Below are 11,229 nucleotides of genomic sequence, written 5' to 3'. Positions count from 1 at the left end.
TGTGACTAGCCCAAGGTCACCCAGCAGCTGCATGTGGAGGAGCAGAGATGCGAACCCGGTTCCCCAGATTATGAGTCTACCGCTCTTAACCACTGCACCACACTGGCTCCAGTGTGTGCGTGCTCAGAGGATGACCTCCAAACCATCCTAAATATCTTTGCAGAAGCTTACAAAAAGCTTGGCCTTCACTCAACATCCAAAAAACCAAAGTGCTGCACCAACAAGTACAAAATAACCCCTCTGCAGCGCCACAAATCCAACTCAATGGTGTAATGTTGGAAAATGTTGATCACTTCTCCTACCTAGGCAGTTATCTTTCCACAAGGGTCAACATTGATGCTGAAATTCAGCAACGCCTGAGCTCTGCAAGTGCGGCTTTCTCCTGATTGAAGTGCAGAGTGTTTGAGGACCGGGACATTTGCAGGGAAACCAAAATGCTTGTTTACAAAGCTATTGTACTACCAACCTTACTGCGTGTTTGTGAAACATGGACCCCTTACAAGCGCCATCTCCAACTTCTCGAAAGATTCCATCAACAGTGTCTCCGAAAAATCTTACACATCACTTGGGAAAATAGGCGAACTAATATCAGTGTACTGGATGAAGCAAAGATCACCAGTGTTGAAGCAATGATTCTTCAACATCAACTTCGTTGGACGGGTCATGTTGTGCGGATGCCTGATTATCATCTTCCAAAGCAACTACTCTATTCCGAACTTAAAAATGGAAAGCGTAATGCTGGTGGTCAACAAAAGAGGTTTAAAGACTGTCTTCAAGGCAAATTTTTAAAAATGTAGTATAAACACTGACAACTAGGAAACACTGGCCTGCGAGCGCTCCAGTTGGAGAACAGCCTTTACCAAAGGTGTCATGGACTTTGAAGACACTCTAACTCAGGACACAAGGGAGAAATGTGCTAAGAGGAAGGCACGCTCAGCAAATCCACACCATGATCAACTCCCGCTCGGGAACAAATGTCTCCACTGTGGAAGGATGTGTGGGTCCAGAATAGGCCTCCACAGTCACTTACGGACTCATTGTTAAAACCGTGTTTATGGAAGACAATCTTACTCAGCTACGAGTGATCGCCAAAGAAGAAGAAGAAAAAGAAGAAGATTCCTGCATTGCAGAGGGCAGAGGGTTGGATTATGATTCGTAGGGTTCCTTCCAACTCTATGATTCTATGAATCTATAAATCCTCCAACCCTGCCATAGTGAATTATCCAGATTTATTTCTCGAATCTCTACCCGTTTTGAGACACAAAAGCACCCAGTGTGCAGCTTCATTTATCCAAAAATAGTAAAATTCAAAGTTTTGAACAGCATAAAATGGCTGCTAATTTATCCAACGCTCTTACATCTTTTGAAATTTTGATGAGGCCTAATGTAGTGTCCAAAGGCTTATTGCTTTATTGTATATAAATGACTAATGGAAAATGAGAGGCAGGACCCAAGTTTTGAAGAGAAATAAAATAAATGCTTACACTGAACAATGATTGTCACAGATATTTAAGCAAAATCAAAGCTGTTCATTAGACATGGGCTGCGGAGAAAAATGTCTAAAATATTTTATAGAGATAGAAATATATACACATGAAACTGGGACAAAATTGAACTTTATTTTTATTTTATAGGAGATGTAAGCTGCAAACTGGAACTTTTGGGCACATTTGCTGGGAATGTAAGGGCACTAACATTTATTAAATTTAGCATAGGTAAAGGAAATAACTGGATATGAAATACAGTAAGTCCTCAAACTATCTTACTTGAATATATAGAATCACATGCTCAGGTAGAACATAGGCAGTTAGGTTTGTTAATTTGTTTATTAGGTGCAGGAGTTCCCTAGCTAATAATTGTGTACAAGCTATTCCACCTAATATAAAAAGCAGACAGCTTTACTGATGCACACGTTGACATTAACAATATTTATGGGAAGACAAAATGCTTTTTCCAACCTGCGCTCTTTGTTTATTTGCAGTTAGAACAAAACTACAGGCATATTGGCTTTGCAATGTATTTCTTTTAAACTATTATTTATTACACAATCTATTTCCCTTTTATAATGTGCTTTCTTTCTTTCTTTCTTTCTTTCTTTCTTTCTTTCTTTCTTTCTTTCTCTATCATCTATCTATCTATCCACACCATCACCTCTCATATGAAGCTGCGCAAATGCTTAATTTAATGTGGGGAAGGTCCACTCCCCCACCACCTGAGATACAGGACAAGACCTTCTTTGTGCAGTCTAGTGTTGACAGACAGCCACAACTTCACCTGCCTCCCACCTGATGTGTGTGTGGTTTTGAGGAAATGGCCTTGCAGGCCAAATGAAGACCCCTGTGCTGAAGGTTCCCACCCAATCCTCTCTTTCTCCAGCAAGGCTTCAATGGGAAGTTACAAAGCTTGCTTCCATTTCAGATTTGCTGTTGGCACCCACCTGTCTCGGGAGACAATGGAAGGGTGCAACCTTTGGGGTGAAGTCAAACTGTTAGAGAGTTACAGCCCCTGTTGGGGCTGTAGAGACCGATAAGGGAGAGACGTGTTTTGTTGCAGCTGGGGCAGATGAAGATGTCTGGTTGAGCTGCTGCAGATGCACCATGGAGTTTCTTCGCTCTAGGCCAGGGGTAGGCAACCTAAGGCCCGGGGGCCGGATCCAGCCCAATCACCTTCTAAATCTGACCTGTGGAGGGTCCGGGAATCAGTGTGTTTTTACATGAGTAGAATGTGTGCTTTTATTTAAAATGCATCTCTGGGTTATTTGTTTGGCATAGGAATTCGTTCATCCCCCCCCCCTTCAAAATATAGTCTGGCCCACCACATGGTCTGAGGGACGGTGGACTGGCCCATGGCTGAAAAAGGTGGCTGACCCCTGCTCTAGGCTCTGCCCAGCTGTAATTCTTCCTCTGAACACCACTATGAACTCATGACATGACTGCCTGTCTCCAGGAACTGCAGACGTCTTCAAGGGTGTCTTCATGGCATGTCAGCAGACACCTTTGTAAAGTGGAGTTGGTCTGCCAGTGACCTGGTGGCTGAAGCCGGCTTTCTGCAGAACACATCCTTGCGGATCCTGCCAGCTTCCATTCTGTGGGCATGGCCAACCACTGTAGATGTTGCTGAGACAGGAGTGTGAACATGTTGGGAATGTGGGCTTGAGAGATCACATCTTTGAGAAACTACCTGAACGTGTGATGCCCCAAATCAATTAACAAGATGGATACACCGCTTAATAAGAACAACATTCTAAGCAGATAACATAAAATGATATAAAATATTCATAAGGAAATACTGATAAATTCAGCAAAACTTCAAAAGCAGGTCATAAACTAAAATGATCAAAATACAGATAAAACAAAAAGTTTAAAAAACAATATATGTAGTGGAATTGCATGTCTTGGTAAAGGTAAAGGTAAAGGGACCTCTGACCAATAGGTCCAGTTGTGGCCGACTCTGGGGTTGTGGCGCTCATCTCGCTTTATTGGCCAAGGGAGCCGGCGTACAGCTTCCGGGTCATGTGGCCAGCAAGACTAAACCGCTTCTGGTAAACCAGAGCAGCGCACAGAAACGCCGTTTACCTTCCTGCCGGAGCGGTACCTATTTATCTACTTGCACTTTGACGTGCTTTCAAACTGCTAGGTTGGCAGGAGCTGGGACCAAGCAATGTCGCGGGGATTCGAACTGTCGACCTTCTGATCGGCAAGCCCTAGGCTCTGTGGTTTAATCCCTCCATGTCTTGGTAGGCTTGTCTAAACTTTTTTTTTTTTGTAAAGCAGATGTTGAAAAGGGTACAATGAAGATCCCTTCCTGATGTCAATAGGCATCGGGTTCCAGAGTGCAGGTGCGGCAATTTCTTGCAAGTGTGGAATGAACATAATGTGGCACTTGTAAAAATCCCAGCTCTGCCGATGGAAGTGGTCAGTTGGGTACAGATGTGGTAAGATGATCCTTCAAGTAAACTGTGTTAATTATTGTTAGCTATTGTTAGTTATTCTGTGCCACCTGATCATCTGTGCCCTCTGGGTGGTTTACAAATTAAGATCAATACAATCAACCCAAACCATCAATACATGAGTGGCACAAACACAAAATGCAACATAAGACCATGATGTTATGTCTGAATGCAGCCACACAGTCCTGATGAAGTGTTTGGGGCAAGGTGTTGTTGTTTGTTGATTCAGGTAGGTAGCTGTGTTGGTCTGACGCAGTCAAAATAAATAGAAAAATAAAAAATGTCCAGTAGCACCTTAGAGACCAACTAAGTTTGTTCTGGGTATAAGCTTTCGTGTGCATGCACACTTCTTCAGATACTTCTTTCCACACAAAAGCTTATTCCCAGAACAAACTTAGTTGGTCTCTAAGGTGCTACTGGACATTTTTTTTAAAATTTGTTTTGTTGTTTGTTTTTTTTAATACAATTTTTATTAAATTTTACAATTTCAAATAAACATTTTACATACTTAAGATATCAGTGACTTTCCTTCTCTTTCCATGGTTCATTTTACATATCTTATATCCCTGCATATTTTAGAAAAGCTATACCAATCCATTTTCCATTATTTCCATCAAAAGTTATTTACACTGTTGAATTTATCTTAATGCTGCCAGCAAGGCAATATGTTTTTTGAGGGAAAAGCGAGAGGCTCTCTGCCAGGATTGCTTGATTAAAAGAGAAATCTGAAGGAAACAGTAGCAGAAATGGCTGGTGTTCACATATTTGCCTGGAATGGAAATCAGTAGTTTTTGTCAGAAGCTGAACTGCAGTGAAACAGAAATGGATCTGCATGTGATGAATATGGGGCAGAACAGAAATCAGTGCCTTTGTGCGCCCCACATTCATCCCTACCATTCATTGCTTATCTTTCCAGCGTGACAGACAATTGTAATAACTCTTAATAATAAAACACAGGCTATCTGCTTTATCACCAGCTGAAATCAAAAGCTGTTTAATGCAAAAACTGAGAGGAAAGGAGAATATCCAGAAACATGAAAGATGAAGACATGTCAGGAGTTGAGTTGCCATTTAGGACTCTTTGGTCATAATAGAACTACTCACGCCATTAAACCACTGCAAACTGCAGACTGTGTTGTTGTTGTTTAGTCATTTAGTCGTGTCTGACTCTTTGTGACCCCATGGACCAGAGCACGCCAGGCACTCCTGTCTTCCACTGCCTCCTGCAGTTTAGTCAAACTCATGCTGGTAGCTTCAAGAACACCGTCCAACCATCTCGTCCTCTGTCGTCCCCTTCTCCTTGTGCCCTCCATCTTTCCCAACATCAGGGTCTTTTCCAGGGAGTCTTCTCTTCTCATGAGGTGGCCAAAGTATTGGAGCCTCAGCTTCAGGATCTGTCCTTCCAGTGAGCACTCAGGGCTGGTTTCCTTCAGAATGGATAGGTCTGATCTTCTTGCAGTCCTTGGGACTCTCAAGAGTCTCCTCCAGCACCAGAATTCAAAAACATCAATTCTTCGACGATCAGCCTTCTTTATGGTCCAGCTCTCACTTCCATACATCACTACTGGGAAAACCATAGCTTTAACCATACGGACCTTTGTCGGCAAGGTGATGTCTCTGCTTTTTAAGATGCTGTCTAGGTTTGTCATTGCTTTTCTCCCAAGAAGCAGGCGTCTTTTAATTTCGTGGCTGCTGTCACCATCTGCAGTGATCATGGAGTCCAAGAAAGTAAAATCTCTCACTGCCTCCATTTCTTCCCCTTCTATTTGCCAGGAGGTGATGGGCCCAGTGGCCATGATCAAGAGCAAATAAGGTAATTTGGTCACATTCTTGCAAAGGGAGCCAGACCCAAACAAACTCGAAGCCATAATACAGCTATGAGCGCCAAAATCCCTAAAAAGAACTAGGAACTATGTTCGGGATGGTGTCATGCGTATCAAAGTTCATTCTGAGGTGCACAAAAACCACAGTCCCCTTAACAGAACAAAAGGAAAAAAGCAGTGAATGGTACTGGGACAACAGTGTCAAGATGACACTTTCGAACATGAAAGAAGCCATTGCCCAAGAAACAAAACTGAAATATTATGGTTAAAATAAAGAATTAACACTGCAGGTAGGCGCCTCACAAGAAGCAGTTGGGACAGCCCTACCCCAGGAAGGCCCCCCCCCCCCGAGGGGGCATACGCTTCCAAAGCATCAACATCCTCAGGAGAATCAGGGCCAAATGGAAAATGAACTAATTGCTATTTGTTCTGGGTGTCAGAAGTTTCATCAGAAGAAGAAGAAGAAGAAGAAGAAGAAGAAGAAGAGTTTGGATTTGATATCCTGCCTTTCACTCCCCTTCAGGAGTCTCAAAGCGGCTAACAATCTCCTTTCCCTTCCTTCCCTTCCATCAGTACTTCTGTGGACGTTTTGTAACTGCAGACACTGACCACAAATCCCAAAAAGCATCCTAGAGTAACGTCTAGCCTCTGCTCCACCAACTCTACACAGCAGTAACATACAAAGCCTGAGAAAGCCGTCCCTCCAGACGATCTGCTGTGTAGAAGGACAAACTGCCAAAGATGAGAAAGACTTAGAAGAAAAGCTGCGCATGATGTTACAGCATCTCTTGCACCTACAAACTAATTGGAAGAAACCAGACAGAGATGAGGCAATGTCTGTACTGAAAGAAACCACAAGAGCAGGATGGCCTGTCCACGGGCATCAAGTTCCCTCAACCATAAGCGATTTCTGGAATGATAAGATGGAACTAACAGTAGAAAATGGTCTGCCTTCGAAAGAGGAGAGGGCATCCGCTACTGCCCTGGCATGAATGCACAAACACAGAAGATGGTCAGAAACTGTGGCACTTGCGCAAAGCACCAAAAACCGAACTGCCAAGAGCCCATGATAATTCGGTGGGGCCTAGCAGAGCCTGGCAGCACTTCTGGCTACAGAACTGGAAAGAAGGCATCACTTCGCTGATGGCTGATTATTAACTGGGAGCGGCAGCCAAGGCGCCATAACACCGGTCTTGAAAGACCTTCATTGGCTCCCAGTACGTTTCTGGGCACAATTCAAAGTGTTGGTGCTGACCTTTAAAGCCCTAAATGGCCTCCGTCCTGTATACCTGAAGGAGCGTCTCCACCCCCACTGTTCAGCCCAGACATTGAGATCCAGCTCCGAGGGCCTTCTGGCGGTTCCCTCCCTGTGAGAAGCCAAGTTACAGGGAACCAGGCAGAGGGCCTTCTTGGTGGTGGCACCCACCCTGTGGAATGCCCTCCCACCAGATGTCAAAGAGAACAACAACTAACAGACTTTTCGAAGACATCTGAAGGCAGCCCTGTTTAGAGAAGCTTTTAATGTTTGATGGACTATTGCATTTTAATATTTTGTTGGAAGCTGCCCAGAATGACTGGGGAAACACAGCCAGATGGGTGGGGTATGCATGCCAAATTATTATTATTATTATTATTATTATTATTATTATTATTATTACAGCCACTACTTTGAAATGACTGAATTTCTTAAAAATTAAATAATCTCATAAACTAGGCAAAGGCAACACTTTCACGGCATGGCATTTGTGATGAACTGTTCTCTGAAGAATTCTGCAAATTTACAAAGGAGTGGGGTTTCATTAATACTACCAGCAGGCCATACTACCCACAACCCAATGGTCTTGCAGAGAAATACATACAAATAGCAAAGCAGATACGGACTAAGGCCAAGGAAGAAGGAAAAGATCCATATACTGGGTTGCTGAACTACTGCAACACACACATGGAATTGGAAGGCTCACCTCCTCAAAGGCTAATGAGCAGAAGGCTCAACTCCAGGATCCCTGCCAAAGACTTCCTCTGGAAGCCAAGAGCAACAGATCATCACCAGTTGAAAGCAGGCTGGACTGATGGAAAACAAAAACAGAAATTCCACTATGATAAAAGAGCCAAAATACTAAGACCACTCCTCAGATGTAAGGATACAAAGCCTGCCAGACATCTGGTATAGCAGGTGAGGAGAATTCAGACGCATCTCCATCCACTGGGTATGTGACCCATCAGGAGAGGTTTGTTCCCCTACCAAAGAATCCCTTAATTGTACTCTAATAAATGTTTATTCCAGACCTTGTTACTCAGAAGCCTGCATTTCATTCCTCACCAGCGGTTTTGTTTTTTTAAATGTATTTTTATTAAAGATTTTCTTGATTTACAGAAGTATGTGTAATGTCTCTCTCTCTCGTATTTTTTCCATGTAACATTTTTACAAATCAGTTTCATTTGTTTTTTTTAAATAATATTTATTATTTTCCCAAAAACTTAAACACTAAAAAGAAAGGTAGCCGTGTTGGTCTGCCATAGTCAAAATAAAAAAATCCTTCCAGTAGCACCTTTAAGACCAACTAAGTTAGTTCTTGGTATGAGCTTTCGTGTGCAAGCACACTTCTTCAGATACCTGAAGAAGTATCTGAAGAAGTGTGCTTGCACACGAAAGCTCATACCAAGAACTAACTTAGTTGGTCTTAAAGGTGCTACTGGAAGGATTTTTTTATTTTGACTAAAAAGAAAAAAACAATACAATACAACACATCAAATTAACAAAACAAGACAAAGACAATAAAATAAATCAAACAATTTCATTATCCCATCTTTCATTCACTTATTTCCACGACCTCCTCACACCTCCCTTTTTGTATTCCACTTCTGTTAATTATTTCAGCAATTCCTTCTATCTTCCTCTGTTTTCTATCCTATAATTATCTTAACTCATTCTAACCTTATTTTTTCCTTTAATGCTCTATTAATCTATCTGTACTTAATTCCTTATAATATTTCTACTAAAGCCATATAACTTCATTCCACAAATCAGTTTCATTTGTTGAGACATTCGGAAGAAGAAGGGGGAGAGGGGTGGAGATGGGGGGTGGGGTCGGGTGGCGATGTTTCTATTTTACTTTATATATGTAGGGTTTGGTGTCAGCGTTGCTTGTGCAGGTTCTCTGCTGTTCACTTGTGCACCCACCCACCCACCCACCCCACTCACACATGGAAACAAAGATCACCACAGCCAATCACAAACAACCACCCACACCCTAGGCCAATTCCTCACCAGTTTTAACCAGTGTTAGAACTTTTGCCCTGAAGCATCTTCCCAGCACCGGAAGGAAGTTCCACAGGGAAGCCTTTTACAGGACCAGCTGCTTTCCTGGTGAAAAGAATATTGTTCCCTGGTGAAAAGACCTGCAGTTTTGATGTGTGTGTTTTTAGCAAGGAACTGTTCTTTCAAAACAAACACACCTTTTAACAAAATAAAACAGCTGCTAGATGGGTCCTGGGTGTTTTGTGCCCTCCTTGAGGAACCATTTCCTCTGCCCTGAGGAGAGAGAGAATCAACAGATGGAGAGAGCTTTGCCCATTCTGTACTTAAAGCAACATTCAGAATTGGTTTAGAAAGAGCCTTGAAGCCGGGTGGGGTGAGGTGGGGGGTTGTTGGACTCTCACTCCCATTAGCCCCCGTTAAGTCCTGGTTTCCTGACCTTGCTGGTAAACAGGGCAGAAGCTTCGCCCAGCTGTGTTGTATGCTAGCTCCAACAGCTGACTTCAGGAATGAAGAACACAAAGCCCAGATCCAGTTCTGGTGCCCAGCCTAGCTCTGACAGGAGATTTGGGATGTTGTTGCAAATGCCGGGCACCCATTTGTCTGGAATCACCTGAGATCTCCCAAGGCCCACAGAACCCACTCCCTGGCAATTTCTGCCCTCATTGTTTCCCCGTATAGCACAACTACTTTATTCTTCATTTATTGGCAGTCTCGCCCCCGGGAGCACAGCAGATTTTATGATGTTTGAGAACTAATGCGTCTCAACTTTATCTCCTCCTCGTGGTCTAAAGTGTCTGGCACCACATAAACACTCTCAAATCTCCATTGGTGAATGTATGCCAATAAAGCCATTATGTGGTTTTTCACAGAGGCTAGGGAAACAAAATGATTTTTGTCTTTGAATTAAACCTTGGCTAAACAACTGCACCAAGTTGTATCAGTGTATTCTTCCATCTGATTTCTCCAACTATGGATTCTGGAGTATGTGACAGACCCCTCCTTTCTTTCCAGCCCTACAAAATCCACAGCTGTCAACAGGATGAGGTATAGTGGCCCAGACTGAAACCATCTCTGTAAGTAGGAGCAGACCTATGTTAACATAGACCCTGTTGCTCCCAACTCACCAGGCTGGTCCAGCAGGATAACATGTTCTATGATAGCAAAAGCTATGGACAGATTGAGCAAAAGTAAGATGGTAATGCATGAGTCCACAGTGTGATGCAGCAGCAAAAAAAGCGAATGCTATTCTAGGCTGCATCAACAGATATATAGTGTCCAGATCAAGGGAAGTAACAGTCACACTGTATTCTGCCTTGGTCAGGCCACACCTGGAATACTATGTCCAATTCTGGGTACCACGGTTTACGAAGGATGTTGACAGGCTGGAAGGTGTGCAGAGGAGGGCAACCAAGATGATCAAGGGCCTGGAAACTAAGCTTTATAAGAAACAGTTGAAAGAGCTGGGTGTGTTTAGCCTGGAAAAGAGGAGACAGAGAGAAGATAAGATAACCATCTTCAGATATCTGATGGGCTGTCCCATGAAAGATGGAACTAGCTTGTTTTCTTCTGCGCTGGAGGATAGGACTTGAACCAATGACTTCAAGTTAATCAACAACTTTCAAGGGCAGAAACACACCATTTGAGGTTTAAGCAGAGGTTGAGTGGCCATCTGCCACGGATGCTTTAAGGGAGATTCCTGCATTGCAGGGGTTGGAATAGATGACACTCAGCGTCCCTTCCAACTCTATGATTCTATGCATTCCTCTCCCCATCTCCCAATAAATGTAATCCATTAGGATGACCAAGGCCAAAGCCAGAAGGAAATAGTATTACAGAAAGACATCTTGCCTCTGCCGGAGCAGAAATGCATCCTCTCTCCCTGACAGCTCGGAGAGAATCACAAAGTGAAAAACAGGAAACCAGTGTACGTCACATCCAGTCTCCCTTTCCCGTGAGAAACTCCAACAGTACAGACTGTGGAATGTAAACACCTGTCTCGTGACAAGCCCTTTCGCTGCACAGTGAAGGAAAGCAGAAACCAACATCCTCCCCCTTTCTGTGAACATCACTGGGCAGCGTGTTTGTACAATATCAGTACAAACCCAACTTCTGCACATAGGTACAGTGTTGATCCCTCGATACAATCTTGGACAATACATCAGCAGGAATTTCATTACCTGGCATATAGGACACCGTTA

Source organism: Podarcis pityusensis (assembly GCF_964106645.2).
Source record: "Podarcis pityusensis genome assembly, chromosome: 5".
Taxonomy (NCBI): domain Eukaryota; kingdom Metazoa; phylum Chordata; class Lepidosauria; order Squamata; family Lacertidae; genus Podarcis; species Podarcis pityusensis.
The sequence above is the reverse complement of the archived record's forward strand: the minus strand, read 5'-3'. Positions refer to the sequence as shown.